This window comes from Nicotiana sylvestris, chromosome 4 (assembly GCF_000393655.2).
Source record: "Nicotiana sylvestris chromosome 4, ASM39365v2, whole genome shotgun sequence".
In the NCBI taxonomy this organism is placed as follows: Eukaryota; Viridiplantae; Streptophyta; class Magnoliopsida; order Solanales; family Solanaceae; genus Nicotiana; species Nicotiana sylvestris.
Window position 1 is genome coordinate 67,051,474 of NC_091060.1, and position 16,072 is coordinate 67,067,545.

Here is a 16,072-nt window from a genome sequence, read left to right on the forward strand (position 1 = left end):
CGCATTTTTGTCCTGATTTGTTGCCTTGTTTAATTTTACCTACTTTTAACATTTTTGTTTATATATGCGTGTAATAAATACATTAAGTGCTAATTAATGGTGTTTAGTTTTTATTTAATTAGGTTGTGTGTTTAAGAAAATTAGAAATAAAAAAGGGGGGGTGAAATTTGTTTTAATTTGGGCCGATTCCCATTTCAAAATCTGAGACCCAAACAAACAACCCAACCCAAAACCAGAATTACCCGGTCCAGTCCATGTTCAACCCCTAACTATCCAAACGACACCGTTTTACTCTGGTCTGATCTGGGCCGTTGATCTCTGAATGATCAACGGCCAAGATCTCACACCCCGTAACCCATAAACAAAACCCGACCCATTTCACCTGGACCGACCCAACCCCCTTTAGTCTGAAACGACACCGTTTCCCGTGAGCTGAAGGATCCTGGCCCTTCATCGTGCCTCATCCAACGGCTGAGATCCATTCACCCACTCCATATATAAGCTTCCCCTCATACCCCACCCCCTATCCAAATACCCCTGCCTTTCATCGTCTTCACAGAACCCCGGAACCCTAGAGCCGCCCCCATCTCCCTTCACCAGAAACTCGGCGGCATGAACGCCGGTGACCTCCCCTTAACACCATAGAACCCCCTCGCCACCCTGAACATGGATATGTTAACCACTTAGCTCAAATCCCCTCCCACCGGCTCGAATCTTCATTTGAAGATACAAGTCGGAACCTGACTTACACCAATCGACCTCAACTTCACACCAGATAGTCCCCAGACCCCCCTCGTGACCAAACCATGCTTGGTTTGGTCCGAATCTGACCAGGGAAACATGAATCCCAGATCTGATTTTTGGAACCCTAGGGTTCCTCGTCACTGGTCTGTATCCTTTTGAGCCAAAGTATTTAGGGTCTAATGGACTTTAGTCGAAGTGTTCTCAGATTAAAGTCCTTTCAACCCCAAGAAGGGCCTGTTCGAATCCAAGCTAAGACCTTTTGATGTTTCGGGATCTAAGGTGAGTTTTGTTTTCCTTTTTCTTTACTTTAGTCCACGTGCTGATTAAAGGTCTGTTCATGTCTTGTTTAATTCGTGTTTTGAATTTTACCAACTGTTTTCTCACACCTTGCCTGGACCTCTATATTTGATCAAATGTGTCCTCATTCACTGATAATGTGTGTGTATGTGAACTGCATAATTGACTGAATTGAAATTGTTTGAGTAATCAATCCCCAAGTTAACCTCTGTATTGACATGTGCAATCTGACCCCTTGTTGATACTGTTTGATTCTAAACCTTGGCTTTGATTGTACATGTTATGATTAGTATAGTCGAGTCGACATATGTCGTCAATTAGTTTCAATTGTCCGAACAATAACCAATTGACCTGCTTCTGTTAAGCATTGCCTAAATCAATTAGGAACTGAGTTTAGTTACTTATAGCTGTTAATTTGATTTCAGAAATCTAAGGTTTGGTCTGTAATTGCAATCTGAATTGGTGGCATGTGCACTTGTGCACAACATGTGCATAAAGGCCCTTTTTGAATTAAAATAGTTTGACAGCATATGCTGTTAGACTACATTCTGCTGCCCATACTCTGCTTTAGTTTCAGAAATAATAAACCTTACTCAAAAGTAAGTCTGCCAGGGAATATCATGGGGGTGTTGTTTTTATTTAAATAGTAAGTGGAATCTAAAAATAGGATAGCACATGGGAGGGGTGTTCTGATTGTCGAACAGGCTGTTAAAGGGGTGATTTTAGGCTTATAAAAGGGAGAACTTCCATCAGTTTAAAATGGAGATTGATAATAAGAGAGGGACACATTGAGGGGAAACTGAAAGTTGACACTAAATTTCAGATATAGAGATACAAAAAGGAAGCTGAGACAAAACAGAATCAGTTTCTGAGTGAGAAAGAGAGTTTTTTTTTAGAAATCAGGAGGGGGATTTAGAAAAGAAATTCTTGTTCGACTGGAAACACTACTTTTCCTCATCCTTTCGTGTCTGAAATCCAGCATCCAGTTTGTTTTGTTTCTATCAGATTTTAGGATTTTCCTTTGAGTTTTGAAAAGATCAACATTGAGTACTGTACCATTGGTTTATTGCTTTGGTCTGTTTGGTCTGGGATTGTCATTGCTGCTGTATCGCTTTGTTGTTACTACCATTCTTGTGCTGCTGCTGCTGCTGATTCTTCTGCTTCCACTTCTTCTTTTCATTTCAGTATCCAGGTACACATTTCGAGTCCCATATTGGTGTAACTGTAACAGTTTGAAAGCATGAAATGAAAGAAGTTGGAGAAGTTTAAATGTCTGTTGTAATACTCATGGTATATTGATTTCTTTTTATATAATTGATTAGTTTGTAATTTCAATAGCAGGAAAAGATTAGTCGATACTTAACTGAGTTCTAGTCTCTTGCGTCTTAGTTTATAGTTGTTTGTTGTTACAAGGTATGTAATTGTACAGTACACAGAATGTACGGATAATTGACATAGCGACTGACCAGATTCCTGTTAGCTATATTGATACGTATACGATAGAATACTTCCATTTTACACAATGATGTTCTGTTTTATTTTAGTTCTTTTATCAGGACCCGCTAGGCAGTATATAGAAGCACGTTCAAATCCCTATTAGTAATAATGCCTAGTAGTTAGTTCCCTTAACCTAGCCTAAATAAGTCTAGTTAAATTCAATTCAAGAAGTGTTTGGATGCAAGTATAGCATTTCGTCAGCTCGTATGTAGGCTCTTTGTCAAATTAAGGCATTTTCCGTGAAGTATAATGTTCTCTCCACTTTGTAAATAATTAATCAGAAATTGATAAGGATCCGGATTAGGCCAAAGCATATAATTAAATTAGCATGTATCTTTTTCTTCCATTTTTAGAGACAAACGCATTAGAAATGTAGCCACTTTAGGATATCTTTTAAAATAGAGACGAGCCTCGCCAAATGAATCACAAATCGCCGGGGCCCTTAATAATTGATCATAATAAATACTTAGAATTTGGGATGGACTGTTTAGTGAATTCCACTACCTTCCCCAAAGATAATAACGCGTTAGACTCTTTAGGCGCGACTTAATTAAATTACATTCTTAAATTCGGGTGCGCATTTATGTGACCCAAATTCAAATCTCAACGGAGTCGAAATGTGTTAACAACTACGGGTGCATTGATTGTGACGTGGTTCGAGATGCATTTTCACGACGTTGCAATTCTATAAAAATAAATGATAATAATAAAAGCGGTTTAAACTTAATAAAAGCACATAAGTCACAACATGTATTTTAAATCAGATATTTAGCCATTATAACAATTTAAGCGACCGTGCTAGAACCACGGGATTCGAGGGTGCCTAACACCTTCCCTCGGGTCAACAGAATTCCTTACTTAGAATTTCTGGTTCGCAGACTTCATTTGGAAAAGTCGAAAATTTCCTCGATTTGGGATTCAAGATAAACCGGTGACTTGGGACACCAAAAACCAAACCTTTCCCAAGTGGCGACTCTGAATTAAATAAATAATCCCATTTCGAATATTGTCACTTAAATTGGAAAAACTCCCCTCGCGCATTTAACCCTTCGGGGCGGGCGCGCAAAAAGGAGGTGTGACAGCTCTGGCGACTCTGCTGGGGATTTGACCCAGAACCACTGGTTCAGGGTTCAAGAATTCGAGCTTAGAACAATTGTTATATTTGGCTTTATTATGTGATCTTTATTACATGTTTTTGCGTAACGTGCTAAATGTTGTCTTTTACCGCTTTGATATTATCTGAACTGTATATAAACTGTGCCGAAACCTTTCTCTTCTTACCTCCGGGGAGAAGCTCGCTGGTCGAGACTCCCTATTCTGTTAGTGTCAATACCTGAAATAAGAAAGAGGTCGGACAAGTTACAAAGCCGGACGATCTCGTGGGTCCCCGGTACGTAGCCCCTCCTCGACTTGAGTTGTCCGCTCGGGTACACAGTCTAGAACAAATACCCAGGGTATAAACCTAGTATAACGAAACTTCATGCCGGATCCCTAGTGGGAACGTTTATTTGCATCATATTGCATTTGACTTAGGGGGCTCAACACAGGGGTTGGTTCCGTCTAGTACAGGCAACCTGAAATGAAAAGACCACCCTGCTGCATCCTATTTGTTTTGCACATTTATTTGCTTCGGTTCCGCATGCTGACCGTTTTCTAAAAAAAGGGAAAAAATAGCAGCGTATGGAGATAATTACTTATTTTGGAAAAATAAAACCAATGTCCAAGTAGTGTCAAAACCTCGCCGGAATTTTTCTAAAAAAAAAACAGAATAAAACCAAAATTTGTCTTTTAGTTTGATTTATTAAAAAAAACATATAAAAATTTTTCTTTCTTTTTTTTTCTTTTAAAAAATCAAAAAGGGTATTTATTTAAAAGTAAAAAAAAAATTTTGGAAATTCATAATTAAAAAAAAAATGTGTTGTTTCTTTCGTAGTACCTCTTTTATTAATTCAGACTAATAGTCCAAATACTTCCTTAAAAAAAAATAATTTCTTTAGTCTTTATCTCTTTTCAAAAGAAAATAATATAAAAAATATATATTCTTGCTCTCTGGGTTTAATTGATTTTCTCTATTCATGATGTACCGAACTACGCCGGTTTGATTCTCACCGGATGTGAGATACGTAGGCAACCCCCTTCGGGTTCAACCCCACCTTTACTAAAATAAAAAAGAAACAAATAAGTAATAAAAAATGTGTGTCAAATTCTGTCAACGAATAAATCAGGTGATGTTGTTTTGTCATAAATAGCCGAATGTTCCCGAAAGGGACGCCGGAAGGCTGACTTTGCATAAATAACCACATTCGGGTCATTTTTAGGATTTTCATCCAGTTGACCCACACAGCCTCAAAATCTTCGTCCCCGAAGTGCCGAAAGGCCGTGTTCGAAAACTTGATCCTCCTTGTAAAATATTTTGAGTCAAGTTATTTTTGTTAAAGAACACCTTAATAAATGTGCAGGATGAGCACAATGCAAAATGAACATTTTTCAATAATGACCAAAATCCCTGTCAAGTTACGGCTATGGTGGAATGATCTAGGTGTTGAAGGACAAAATGAGGTCAAGAAATATCTGAAAGGTCTCGTGGGTTTGTTGGAAATCCAGCCTCGGGGAGATATCATAAGAGCTTTGGTTACCTACTGGGACCCGGCGCACAATGTTTTCCATTTCTCTGATTTTGAACTCACCCCGACTTTGGAAGAAATGGCCGGGTACATCGGGAATGCTGAACTTCCGTTGAGGCAAAAATACTTGGTCGCCCCAAGAGTTGTCACGGTACATCGGTTCCTAGATTCATTGAAGATACCCAGAACGGTCCACAACCCGGATCTGGCAGCCGGATTTTGTACTCCATGCTTCATATATGATAGGTACGGTCATGAGGGGGGATTCAATAATCCAATCAACAAACTGTGCAGCAAAGGTGTTCGTCAGAAGTGGGACAAACACAGACGGGTAGCTTTCATGATGATGTTCCTGGGCCTTCTGGTATTTCCAAGGAAAGACGGAAACATTGATTTGAAGATATCCGGGGTCGTCAGTACCCTACTCACGCAAAGTGACAGTACTCTCGCTCTTATGGTGGTAGCTGACATCTTTCGAGCTCTTACAGTTTGTAAAGCTGGGGGAAATTTCTTCGAAGGTTGTAACTTGCTCCTACAAATGTGGATGACCGAGCACCTCTGCCATCGTTCCGAGATTTTGATCCATGGTTCCCCGGAAAAGACTTGCATAGAAGAATTTTACACGAGAACCAAAGAGATCAGTTTGCCAAAGGAATCCTGGCATGGACCTCATTCTTTCAAGCTCTTACTGCCAGCCAAATACAGTGGACGCTGGGATGGTTGCATGTTGATGAGGTCATATATATGTCAGCAGCTAGAACTCATTTCCTACTGATGGGGCTTAAGAGCATTCAACCTTACGCGCCCTGCCGAGTTTTGAGACAGCTCGGAAGATGCCAGACAGTACCTCATGAGGAAGATCTTAGCACTCAAGCAGTTGAGATAAGTCCTAACGGACAGTTTCCGGAAGCGAAAATTCGCCAAATCTGGAGTGAGTGTCAATATTTGAAATCAGATACTTGCGTGCGGGATCGAGCCAAAGGTGAGACGGCGCCAGGTTACCTTGCATGGTATAGAAGGGAACTTGAGCATGAAAGGTCGGCTAAGAGACCCCACATCCTGAATTTCGCCGAATCGTCGCAAAAACAGTGGGATTGGCTAGCAAAAGAAAGAGGCTATTGCGCCGAAATCAGCAGGTTGAAGCAACAAGTGGAAAGCCTGAAATATGATCACAACGTGCAAGTTGCTACCAATCTGGGAGAACGGAACAGGTTGATTCAGGAAAACGAAACGCTCAGAGCCCAGATCAAACAGATAAGGATGGATGCGGATAAACAGCCAAGGCGTCGATCAGATGAGCAGTTGATAAGAAGGCTAAAAAGCAAAGTCAGGGAATGGCAAGAGGATTTAGAGAAATCTAAAAACGTCATAGCAGAGCTCAGGGCACAGGGGGATACAAGAGCAGATAAGCATCGCCGGTACTTGAATCAATTGGAAGGCGACCACGAGAAAACTGTTGCTAAAATGAAGAGAGAGATGGCTACACTTGAGATCAGAGCAGCTAATCAGGCCAAGGATTTCCAAATTGAGAGCAGATATTGGTACGACTTGTTGGCCCAGATGAAGTTAGAAGTACGGCAACTGAAGCATCAGCATGTACAGGATGCTCAGGTATTCAAGATATGTAGCGATCAGATAAAACGCCTACTCATGGAGAAGAAGCAAACCAGAGATAGGATCAAGGCCATTGCCCATGCCATCACCAGACGATGTCTACGATGTGAGAACATGACCAGCGTTACCGTCCTCTCGGTAGTGATGAGTTATGTCAAGCAGACCATGCATGAGCTAGAGCAACTTGAGAGGGATCTCATACCTAGGACCGCGGCGAGGCCGAACGATGCCCCGCAGACACCAATTTTCAAAACCATAATGTGCTCATAAGTCAAGTCTGTATCTTAGCACCTTCTGCCTGTTTTTTCATCAGGGTGATTTTTAGTCTAATTTTGAGTCTAGGTTTATTTTCAAAGTTTGCTCTTTCTTTCGCAAAATGTAGTTTGTAATAGACCATTTCAACAATAAAAGGTTGTTTGCTTTTACGCTCATTTGTGTTTTGAACTACGTAATGATCTGATTCACGTGGCGTCGTGATACGTAGGCAATCCTCATCGGACCCGGTCGCATTTTTACTGCAAAATAAAATAAAAAAAAACATAAAAGAAAAACAGAAAGAGAAGAAAAATGATAAGAAAAGGGAAGCCTAAAAAGAATGCCGGAATGACGCATGCTTTCGTCGCAAACATGTAGAATTCACTTAACTGTATAGGTGCATCATGCTCAACGTGAGGTTGCATATCTGTTATTTATTTTCACATTAACCGTTCGTTTGTCATTGAGTCTCCAGGTCTTTGGAAAAGACGGTTGGTTTGGTGAAAGTCTGGCCTCGCACTCATACTTTACGAGGTCAAAGAGAAGTGTTCAACTACCTGTTGTTAAGACCGGAAGCAGTACTCACACTTACTTCACCAGGTCAAAAGGAAGTGTGGAAATGTCTTCAGAGATTCCGTTGCAAACAATCCCTGTTTCCGAGGAGAGCTCGATCTCAGCCGTCCTCACTTCTGAATCCGCAACTGCGGAGGAAAATAGAATCCTACGGCTCCGCATGTTGGAAATGCTGGACGACTGGAATAATGGGAAAGAGCCGCCAAGCGTCGTCCCCGGATTCCCTGAGTTATTCTCCAGGTCAAGCGGGACTTCTAATGTCCCCATAAATTATCCTGCCACCCCATTCGGGTACCCAGCCACTTCAGCCTTCTCTGCTGGATCGCCTTCTGAGCCTCATCCCCGAATGTCAGCCACCGATGCAAGCATTAACATCTTTACTGCACCGCCCTACCCGATTACGGCACATCCTGCTAAGTACAAGCCAAGCTTTGACTCATCCTCTTTTACATTCCAAGCACCCTCGTTCTCAATGGAACCAACTAGGTTCGCTACCAGCACTAATCCTCCACCGCCTCAGTGCGAGCTTGCACCCGGGCAGGATCAGAACCCCAGAATTGCAGAACAAAATGAGATTGCCAAAAGAATGAGAAGCCTTGAACAAAGTTTAAAGAATATGCAAGGATTGAGCGGACAGTAGAGCGTCTCTTACGTCGACCTATGCATGTTCCCTCACGTGCACCTGCCAGTAGGTTTCAAGACCCCAAAGTTTGAGAAATACGATGGGCACGGTGACCCCATTGCACATCTCAAGAAATATTGCAACCAATTGCGGGGAGCCGGCGGAAAAGAAGAATTGCTAATGGCATATTTTGGGGAAAGTCTAGTAGGGATAGCCTCGGAATGGTATATGGACCAGGAAATGTCCCGATGGCATATATGGGATGATCTCGCCAGAGATTTTGTGAAACAATTCCAGTATAACATCGACATTGCACCAGACCGAAATTCTCTGTCGAATTTGAAGAAGAAACCTTCAGAAAGCTTCAGAGAATATGCTATTAAGTGGCGTGAGCAGGCGTCGAGGGTGAAGCCTCCCATGGATGAGGTAAAAATGGTCACTACTTTTCTCCAGGCTCAAGAGTCTGACTATTTCCAAAACATGATGTCAGCCATGGGAAAGCCGTTTGCAGAAGCAATTAAGATTGGAGAGATGGTGGAGAATGGCTTGAAAACAGGTAGGATTCTGAGTCAAGCAGCCATAAGGGCGACCTCCCAAGCCGTCCAAAGCGGGTCCGGGGGAATGGGAAAAGGTAAGAAAAAGGAAGAAACGACCATGGCAGCCTCGGAAGCAAGGGAGTATCGTCATCCCAGGCCTAGTTTTCCGGAAAGAACCCCACAACACTACTACCCCCACTCAAATCTGGCATATGCTCATCAACCCTATATGGTCATGAATGCCCAGCCTTATGCCCATCCGCCGCAACAAGCCAACCGAGGCCCAGCTCCACCTCCCAGAAATCAGCCTCCTTACCGCAACCACTATAACCCACAACCCCCGCAGAATAACTTTCGCCCTCAGGAGCCACCTCGAAGGCGGACTTTCACGCCCATCGGTGAGCCATACTCTACTTTGTTCCCGAAGCTAGTCCAGTTGGGTTTCTTGCAACCAATCCCTCAAACAAGGCAAAACCCGACGCCACCTTCTTACAAAGTTGGAGTCAGATGCGCCTATCATTCAGGGGCCGAGGGACACGATACGAATGACTGTTGGTCGTTGAAAAGAGTGGTCGAGAATTTGATAGAGCAAGGGAAAATAGTGCTAAGGGACGAGGAGATCCCAAATGTGACTAACAATCCATTGCCTGCTCATAATAATGGGCCGCTGATCCGAATGATTTGCGAAGACAAAGAATTCGACCCTGCTCTGAAAGCTATAATCGCCATTGTTGACACGGGTAGAAGGCCTGAAATAGACCAGAAACCAGAAAAGGGGGAGGAGGCCAAGGCTATAAAGAGCGAGCCTGAAAAGAAGGTGGAGAAGAAAGTGGTACCAGTAAAGGATGGAGTTCTTTACATACCACAAGGTCGAGCTGAGAAGACGCAGAACTTCGGGATCAAAAAGGCAAAACCTATGTACGTGCCAAAAGGGGCCTATGTGGTCCGGGGGACGATTCAACCACCTCGGCTGAATGAGCCAGTGGTTATCGCACGCGTGCCACAAAAGCCAATGACAAACCTATCCACAGTACCATAGAACTATCAGAGGACGTTGGTAACATACAAAGGTAAAGAAATCACGGGGGAACTCCCGGAAAATACCTTCATTGGAAGGCATTCAAACACCCAAGAGCTGAACAACGCCACACAGAGACGCTTCCCACCAAAGAAGCCTGTAAGCATTGAAGAAGCAGAAGTGTTCTTCCAACAAATGAAAATTCCGGATTATGAAGTGATAGATCAATTGCGCAAGTACCCCGAGCAAGTGTCAATGCTATCATTGTTGATGAGGTCGGCCGAGCATCAAAAGATCTTACTGAAGACTTTGAATGAAGCATACGTGCCAGTTGAAACCTCGGTTGAACAAATGGAGCGGATGACAGAAAGATTCTTCGCCGTCAACCAAATCTCTTTCAGCAAGAACGATCTACCCCCAGAAGGGGCGGCACACAACAAGGCCTTGCATCTAACAGTTAAATGAGAGGACTACAATGTCAAGCGGGTAATGTTGGATGGGGGCTCAGGTGTTGACATTTGCCCGCTCTCCACGCTACAAAGAATGGAAATAGGGACCAGAAGAATCCGACCCAACAATGTCTGCGTAAGGGCTTTTGACGGCATCAAGAGAGATACCATGGGGGAAATAGACCTGTTGTTGGTCATAGGGCCAGTCGAGTTCGAAGTAACCTTCTAGGTGCTCGACATGGATACATCCTACAATTTTCTCCTCGGCAGACCTTGGATCCATGCGGCAGGAGCTGTACCTTCCACTCTTCACCAGATGGTGAAGTTTGAGTACGAAGATCGAGAGATCATAGTCCACGGAGAAGACGAGCATGCTATTTATCGGGACCCATCCATCCCATATCTTGAACCCAGAGAAGGGAGCGAACATACGGTCTATCAAGCTTTCGAGATTGTACTGGCAGAGCAGCATGAAGAGGGAATACCCTGCCCCCAGCCTTTCTTGTCTAACGCCTCGGTCATGGTGGCCAAAAAGATGATCCGGCACGAATTTAGGCCAGGGAAAGGTCTTGGACGAACCCTTCAGGGAATAACAGAACCCATCACCTTGCCAGTCACCAAGAAACCTTTTGGACTAGGTTTCAAACCTACTCCAACAGACGAAGAGTGGGCAAAGAAAAGGAAAAATGAGGGTTGGAAGTTACCTCGACCATTGCCGGATTTATATGCAACTTTCATCAGGCCAAGGTACGCCGAAGAAGAGGACGATGAGGTCTTCACGGCTGAGGAAATCGAGGAGATATGTGGGGCAATGAGAGAAATGCTCTACGAGACTCACATGGTTCAACCAGGTGAAGGCACAAGCACTGCTGAGATGCTGTACATGGGACCATATGCCAAACTTCGAAACTGGGAGGCCACGCCATTCCCGACTAAACAGAAGTCCGGGTAGACCTGTCCTGCCACCTTTCCTGTGTCGCAAGTTATCTCAAGGACATAACTTGAACATTTTCTTCCTTTCAATTGTTGTTTTGAATTCCTAGTTTGTAAACATTGTTGTCTTCAAACTTCCCAAAGAAAATATAAAAAAAAATCATCATCATTGCTTTCCCATTTCTGTCTTTTGTTCTGATTTCTATTATTTTTCCTTTTATCTTTCCTTTCAGTCATAATAATGCAGCTCTAAATATGACATGCTTGCGGACTTCACGCCCATATCACAATGAGCTATTTAACTGTGAATTAATGAACCCAGAACCAGAATATGATGAAGAAGAGGCTTTTAGGGAAATAAACCGAGAGTTGGAACATTTTGAGAATAAACCTAAGCCAAATCTGAATGACACTGAACCGGTTAATTTAGGAACTCCTGAAGAAATCCGGGAGACCAAAATAAGCATTCACACGGACAAGAAAACGCGAGATGCAATAATTCAACTTCTTTTTGAATTTAAAGACGTGCTTGCTTGGTCGTATGATGACATGCCGGGATTAGGTGTTGATCTAGTGGTTCATAAATTGCCGATTCATCCTGATTGTCCTCCAGTTCAACAAAAGCAACGAAAGTTCAAAACTGAGGTCAGTGACAAGATTAAAGAGAAGATCACCAAAAAACTAAAAACGGGAGTGATTCGGGTAGTCCAATATACAACATGGTTGGCAAATGTGGTTCCAGTACCGAAAAAGGACGGGAAGACTCGGGTATGTGTAGATTACCGAGATTTGAATAGAGCAAGTCCCAAAGATAATTTCCCACTGCCCAACATCCACATCCTCGTTGATAATTGCGCCAAACACGAGATACAGTCTTTCGTAGATTGTTACGCTGGGTATCATCAGGTATTGATGGATGAAGAGGACGCCGAGAAAACTGCCTTCACCACGCCTTGGGGCACCTACTGTTATCGGGTCATGCCATTTGGTTTGAAGAATGCTGGGGCTACTTACATGAGGGCCATGACTGCCATTTTTCATGACATGATGCATCAGGAAATAGAGGTGTACGTGGATGATGTGATAGTCAAGTCCAGGACGCAAGATAATCACATCCAAGACTTGAGGAAGTTCTTCGAGAGACTAAGGAAGTACGACTTGAAGTTGAACCCAGCCAAGTGTGCTTTCGGAGTTCCGTCGGGCAAACTTTTGGGCTTCATCGTAAGCAGGAGAGGTATCGAGCTAGATCCAACTAAGATAAAATCCATCAGAGATCTGCCTCCCCCGAGAACAAAGAAAGACGTGATGAGTCTGTTGGGCAGGTTGAACTACATCAGTCGGTTTATTGCCCAGCTGACAAGCACGTGTGAGCCCATATTCAAGCTGTTAAGGAAAGATGCGGCGATTAAATGGACAACTGAGTGTCAAGAAGCCTTTGATAAAGTCAAAGAATACCTTTCGAATCCCCCAGTCTTGGTCCCTCCAGAACCAGGGAGGCCACTTTTCTTGTATCTGACAGTCTTGGAGAACTCTTTCGGTTGCGTCCTCGGGCAACACGACATAACCGGAAAGAAGGAGCAAGCAATCTACTACTTGAGCAAGAAATTCACCGGCTACGAGGCCAAATACACTCTGCTGGAAAGGACATGTTGCGCTCTGACGTGGGTTGCTCAAAAGCTGAGACATTATCTCCAAGCCCACACTACTTTCCTCATAAGTAGGCTGGATCCTTTGAAGTATATATTTCAGAAACCGATGCCTACTGGGAGACTGGCCAAGTGGCAAATCTTGCTTACCGAATTCGACATAGTCTATGTCACTCGCACGGCAATGAAAGCCCAGGCGCTAGCAGATCATTTGGCCGAAAATCCGGTCGATGAGGAATACCAGCCATTGAGTACCTACTTTCCAGATGAAGAAGTGAACGCTGTGGAAGTGGTCTCGGAGGACGCTCATGTTTGGAAGATGTTCTTTGATGGAGCCGTAAATGCCAAGGGTGTAGGGATTGGGGCAATTTTGATTTCGCCTTCTAGTCAACATTATCCCGCCACAGCTAGACTGTGTTTCTTTTGCACAAACAATACAGCTGAGTATGAAGCCTGCATTATGGGCATGCATATGGCGATCGATCAGGTTGTCGAAGACTTACTGATTATGGGAGATTCTGACCTAATTATCCGGCAAGCCCAAGGCGAATGGGAAACTCGGGATGTCAAACCTATCCCTTACCGACAGCATGTGGAGGACCTCGGCAAACGCTTTACATCAATAGAGTTCAGGTATATCCCGAGGTGTCACAATGAACTGGCGGACGCACTTGCTACTCTGGCTTCAATGCTACCCTACCCAGGCAACGCCCACGTCGATCCTTTGGAAATCCAAATCAAGGAAAGACACAGTTACTGCAATGTAATCGAGGCGGATCAAATACGCAGCCTTGGTACCATGACATCAAGAGGTTCTTGAAGACACAAGAATACCCCAAGCATGCTACTGGAGATCAAAAGAGAACCATTAGGCGGCATGCAAGTGGTTTCTTTCTGAGCGGAGAATTGTTGTACAAGAGGACCCCGGACCTCAACCTCCTAAGATGCGTCGATGCCGAGGAGGCGAGGAAGATTATGCACAAAGTACACACAGGTGTGTGCGGACCTCACATGGACGGGTATGTCTTAGCGAAGAAAATCCTTCGAGCAGGTTATTACTGGATGACCATGGAAAAGGACTGCTTTAGCTTCGTTTGCAAGTGTCATCAGTGTCAGGTGCACGGTGATTTGATTCATGCACCTCCCACAGAACTGTATCCCATGTCTGCGCCTTGGCCATTTGTCGCCTGGGGCATGGACGTCATTGGACCAATCGAGCCAAAGGCTTCAAATGGACACAGATTCATACTTGTTGCCATAGACTACTTCACAAAATGGGTAGAGGCTGTCACTCTCAAGTCGGTCACTAAAAAAGCTGTAGTGGATTTTGTACACTCAAATCTTATCTGTCGTTTCGGTATTCCTGCGACTATCATTACAGATAACGCAGCAAACTTGAACAGTCACTTGATGGAAGATGTATGCGAGCAATTCAAAATAACGCATAGGAATTCTACTCATCGGCCAAATGCCAATGGCGCTGTAGAAGCGGCAAACAAAAACATCAAGAAGATTTTGAGGAAAACGATCCAAAGTTCCCGCCAGTGGCATGAGCAGTTACCATTTTCATTGTTGGGGTATCACACTACGGTACGCACGTCAGTAGGAGCAACTCCTTATCTTTTGGTTTATGGGACCGAGGCTATAATACCGGCAGAGGTAGAGATTCCTTCTCTTCGAACCATTGTTGAAGCAGAAATCGAAGACAGTGAGTGGGTCAAAACTAGATTAGAGCAATTGACTTTGATCGATGAAAAGCGAATGGCCGCGGTTTGTCACGGACAATTGTACCAACGAAGAATGGCCCGTGCTTACAACAAGAAAGTCCGACCCAGGAATTTCGAAGTAGGTCAGCTGGTATTGAGGCGTATTCTGCCACATCACCAGGAAGCAAAAGGGAAGTTTGCTCCAAATTAGAAAGGCCCATACATCATAAGGAAGATATTGCCAACAGGAGCATTGTATCTAGGTGACATTGAAGGTAATGACCCCGAAACAGCGGTAAATGCAGATGCAGTCAAGAGATAATATGTCTGAGTAACGCCTCGGCGATCCTGACACATTTGAAATGCTGAAGGTTTTATTCCTACTACCAACTCTCTCTACAATCCTTTGAGCCGCTTTTAATCAAAAAAAAAAAAAGAAAATTTTGATTGAGGCCTGAACTATGTTTGACTTGATTCCGAAAGGATACGTAGGCAGCCTCTCCCTGAGGTTCAGTCACACCAACAATAAAATCCCATTTACCCTGAAGTTGAAACTGGGGCACGTCGAGCGGTTTAGAAGTTAGTATCATCTACCTCTCTTTTACCAAGCACAAGCCTTCAAATCAATTACCAAAGATAGTGGGAAACCAATAAGCGCCACAAATGGAGGCCGGCACACTCTGAATTGAGAAAGATAAAATGAGAGAGTCTCGTCGGTGAAAACCTTCGGGCACCGCGAGGCGACGGGAGTAGAGAAACCAAAATGAGAGAGCTTGTTTGGTAAAAACTCGCAAAGAGTGCTATCAAACGATGACAGGAAGAGAAATGAGAGAGGTCAGCCAGCAAAAACCCGCAAAGGGCGTTGTTGGCCGAAAAGAATGACTCCACCCCAAAGAGGTCTCGGCAAAGTTCCACCAGTTTGGAATCACAGATCCGTTTTGGTTCGGCAGGAAACGCAAGTTCATTGAAGATCAGGCGTCCAGTCCAAAAAGCATGTCATGTTATTTAAAGCCAGCATTATCTTCTTCAGATAAGTCTTTCTCGTCTCAAAGGGGACACTCTTTTTTCTGAAATTCGTTTTCTCTTTTCTTTGTTTTTCTTCGAATCTCTTTCATGTTTAACCCCGAGTTCTAGATATACCGGAAAGGGCAGGGGCAGGTTTGGTTTCACGGAATTCCGTTTCATGAAGGAAGGCGTTTTGTTTCGTTGGTAAGTTTGTCCAAAACCTGATGAATCATGATGTTTGATGGCATTCGAAGGAGAGAAATTTCCCCAGCAAGTCCGCCTCGGACAAATCCCCACAGGGTCTTCCCTTTGTTAAAAAAAAAATAATAATAAAAATGGGACACAAATCCCCATCACATCCCCAGCGAGTCCCTTTTGTAAAAATGCCCCAACAGGCTTACCCCAACAAATCCCAGAAAGCCCGCTTGGAAACAAATCCCCAGCATGCCCCGTTGTACAAAAATCCACACAAAGAATCCACTTTGTAAATATTCCCCCACAGAGCTTCCTTTTGTACAAATCCCCACAGAATACCTCCAATAAAATCCCCGTC